Here is a 4,456-nt window from a genome sequence, read left to right on the forward strand (position 1 = left end):
CCTCACTGACTCTATATGAGTACAGGGGTTTACCTGCATGGTTCTCAATCCAGGGTCTGAGCCCAATGACCCAATCCTCCAAACCCTTCTTCATTTGAGATGTCCTTACGGTGATGGGGTGAATTGGAGAACAAGGGGTGAAGGAGTGGCAGTGGGACCAGGCAGCTCCGCCTGGCCACACCAGCAAAGCCTGCACAAGCTGGAGGCAGAGCAGCTCAGAAGGAGGCAAGCAGTGGAAGGGAATTGAGCTCTTCTCTGAGGAAATAACAGCCCAGGAGCTCTTGTTGCCTGAGACCTGACCACACTGACCTGACAAGTCTGAAAAGGAGAGAAGCTCTGAGGTCAGAAACTATTTTCAGTTCAATTCTTTAATTTACCCTGTGGGGAAAAATGGCCACTCAGGTTAGAAGTGATCCAGGGAGGCAGCTTTTTATCACACCAGATTTCAGAATTTAGCTGCCCACCATTGGGCCTTGGATTGGTGCCCGATGGAGAGTGTGAGCCCGGGCTCCCCTAACAACCTCTGAATGTGGCACAGTAGGAGTCTATGTTGGGGGAAAACATCAGTGCACTAGGGTCCAGAGTCCAAGTCCCAGAGCTAAGGAGAAAGTTCTAAATCCCTCGCAGGCACCAGAAGACTTCCTCTTAATTGAACTTTTCTTTGTGTATACCCCTAAAGGGGTGGACTAGAATGTATAACCCAGCAGGAGTGCTGAGACATATCAGAAGGGACCAACCCCACAGGATAGAGTTGTGGAAGAAAGGGGGACCACCGACCACACCTTTCACACTTACTCACATGAGTAGTTCCATTGAATTCCAAAGGAAGAGTTGATCTATTCATGCAGTGATAGTGCTCGGGAGAAGGGAAAGGAAGGAGAAAAGATAGAACCCCAAAGTATTATAAAATGCTGAAACCAGTGACCTGATTCTCCACTGCCTTGCAACTTATGTACCCATTTACACCAGTGAAACATGAGTATGAAACATTACCTTTCTGATTTGCACTCCCTGTGCAAAGTTCTAAATGAATGCACAAGGTTCAGGATAATGGGGATCTGGCACTGAGGGTTTTCAGGATAGACCCCTATAAGCAAGTATAGCTCCATCTACCACTGAGCTGCAGCCACATGTTGGAAGAAATGTGATGGCTATTTAACAGCTCCAAGCAACGCTACTTCCTATCCTAAATTCTAAGTAAGGAATAATATCAGACCATATAGCAACTAGATACCCAGGAAACTGGCATTCTAGAACAACAGAAAGAGAGAATTGAAATTACAAGGGGAATTGAGGTGGTCAGAATGCAGACAGGACACTGGGTTTAACACCTTTATTGCTGGTGAATAGCACCAAGGAATCTTGAAATCACCTTTAGCAATCAGAATTTTTGTTTTTCATACAACTCTAGCGTTGCCAGCCAACATTACGCTAGGACAGTGGATTAGTATGAACCCAGAAGGAAAAGAACAACTTGTTGACTCTGCAAGATCACTTGCTTTAGTGCCTAGATCTTCCTTGGTACTTTCCTCATTTAATTCAACTCAGTAGGACCAGGAAACACAACTTGAAATGAGTTACTAACAGGTATCCACTGAAAACGGCTGTATATTTCTCTATATATTTCCTCCTTCATTTTCTGGGACACAGCAGCATCCTTGTATCATTCATCGAAGGCTGAGCTTTTGATATTTGCCCACCTTATTGTTTTGTATTTTCTGGTGAAAGCCCTGAGCATTTGGAATGTAGTTGACATTGGCAGTTAATTTTTCTGAATACACATTGTCATATACTTGTGATATTTATATATTCCTTGAGGGTTTTGAAGGCACTGTCATCCCAGCACACAGGGGGGAGATTTTTCAAAGGCATAAAGTCTTTGTAGGTACTTACATTATTAGGCCACCATTACCAGACAGTCTTTCACGTATTTGTCCTCCCAACACCGCTGTCAGATAAGCATCTTGTCCAAGGTCACCTAAGAAGTCTGTGGCACAGCAGGGAAGTGAAGCAGGGTCTCCAAGTCCCAGGCTTGCACCTAACCACGGGACCATCCTTGCTCTCAATGAGCATGTGACGGGGTTGTGACTCACCACCACGGTGCCTCCTACTGGTTGCCTCCGGGAATTAGCTCTGTCCAGTGGAGCGCCCCCTCCTGGTGGTGTCCCGTCCGTCGTCTCGCCCTCGGTTGGCGTGTCCAGACCCGCGTTGCTCCCAAGCTCGCGGCATCCTCTTTGAGCCACTGCCCTCCGGCAGTGCCCCTTAGTCCATCCTCGCCCCCCCGGGGGGGGGGGGGGGAATCAATCAGCTGCCTCTCTGCGACCTGGCCAACTGCACCCTCAAAGTCACTCCCCTCTTGGCAGGGGGTTGGTGCAGCTCTAGATGGCCACTCCTTCGGCCGAGTGCACGGTAAGGGGAAAGGGGGGGGACCTAGGCCCGCCCACTACTCTGGGTCCCAATCCAGGGACCCTCTAGTGGCAGCCGTCCTGCCCTCCTTCTCTCCCTCCATCTGTCCACATCCCTGGGCCGCTTCCCCTTCGGCCCCTCGCACCAGCTAGGCCCTTCCCTTCAGGGCCTGCAGCCTGGCAGACACCGGGCTGGAGTTATCCTCTGCTCCCCCGGGCCTACCCAGCACTGCGCTGTCCCAGGTACTAGTCTCCCAACCCTGGAGACAGACCTTCCCCTGTCGAAAGACTGGGACAGACTGCCTGCTGCTCTTCCTGAGCAGCCTTTTATAGGGCTGAGCCTGGCCCTGATTGGCTGCCTCCAATCTGGGCCCTGATTGGCTCCCTATAAGGCCTTCCCCGATTGGATCCCTCTCTGCGCAGGCCCACTGGCCTGCTACAGCCCAAATTCAGGGAGTGGGGCAGTCCGCCCCACTACAGAGCACTTACACCAAACTGTCCCTACGTGCCACTGGAAATGTCCCCCCTAAAGTTCAAGCAACATCCATTTCCAAATATTCTGTTCCATAAACAAACAAACAATCTCACAAAAGAGCCTTCCGAAGCCCTTTCTGGGATTCCAGAGGAGTAGCCAGAGGCAGGGACATTTTTTTCCTGCAAAGCCTCAATTGAAACCAAAGTCAAACACGAACAGGACAACAAACAAACCTGAAGAGCCTCAGGTCTTAAATGTCCTACGTTAAGAGTAACATTCATCAAGGGCACTGGGAGTAGAGACAAACAAGGATCAGCTCTACATTAAAAGACAAACTAACCCCATTATACCAACCTTCAGTACCAACATACTCCTGCCTTTATCGCTGCTACTTCTCTCCAAGCCTTCATGCAAAATTGTGTGTTTTGTATATTGTGGTGACTTATTTTAAAGCAAACAAACTAAATAAAAAATCCAACAGAAAAAAAATATCACATCTATGAACGCTTGGACTAGACATATTTAAAAACAATAAAATAATAACTGTTGGCTATTTTTTCCCATTGTGCCCATCATTGGGATTACACAAATTTTGCAAGAACGGTTTATAGTTCTCACTGGACTAGAATGGAACCTTCCAATCCCGACGGTATAAAGGGCCATGCTGCCCTGGCCTGTGTGATTCACAGTTCAGTCTCTGCTTCCCCCTTGGACCAGGGGACAAGAAACTCGAACCCCTCTTTGTCTGGCCTAGATTACTTCATCCTCCACATCAGTTCGACCTTGCTGACCAACATATTGAGTGGTGAGCCAAGGCTCCATCTACTCCTTGCCCATCTGCAGGGAAGGGGAAGTAGCAACCCCCTGAAGCCAGTTCCCTCCCCACCCCTGCACACGCTGTAGTAGTTCAGGAAGCCCAGACAGGAGAGAAGGGGGCTTGTTAGGTACCATAACCACAGTAAACGGGTGCGCAGCTGAGCTCAGGATTGAGCTCCTTATTTCTAATATATGATGTCAGCAGCAGCTGTGTTTGTTGCCAGGCCAGTAGTTAAGCAGAATAATGTTCCTGAGACCAGCAGAACATACCCAGATCGCAATGGCTTTTCAAACAGGTTTGAAGCCTAGATATTCATCCCTCCACTGAGCAGGTGTAATTGCTACCCTGTATCTTGCTGTGTCTGGTAAGATTTCTGCTTGACTTCATGAACAAAGTTACACCTGCTGGATGTATTTCTCACTCCTGCTTTCAGACCTGCATCAAATATTCTATCAGATCTTTTATTTTATTATTTGACTATTCCTGGTGTTCCAGCATTTTTTATTTGGTGCCGATACATTGGCTTCTCTAAAAAAAAAAAAAAAATGAGATGGGGAGTGATGTAGCACAAGTGCTAGCAAGAAGGAATGCGGTGGTGCTCATGTACACTACAAGGATATAAATCACTGAGCAGGGCCAGCTCCAAGCACCAGCGGAGAAAGCACGTGCCTGGGGCGGCACATGCTAAGGGGAGGCATTCCATCCATTCTTGGGGCGGTACAGTCCGAGCGGCTTTTTTTTTTTTTTTTTTTTTTTTTT

Source organism: Terrapene carolina, unplaced genomic scaffold, assembly GCF_002925995.2.
Source record: "Terrapene carolina triunguis isolate 2854851 unplaced genomic scaffold, T_m_triunguis-2.0 Scaffold69, whole genome shotgun sequence".
NCBI classification, from domain to species: domain Eukaryota; kingdom Metazoa; phylum Chordata; order Testudines; family Emydidae; genus Terrapene; species Terrapene triunguis.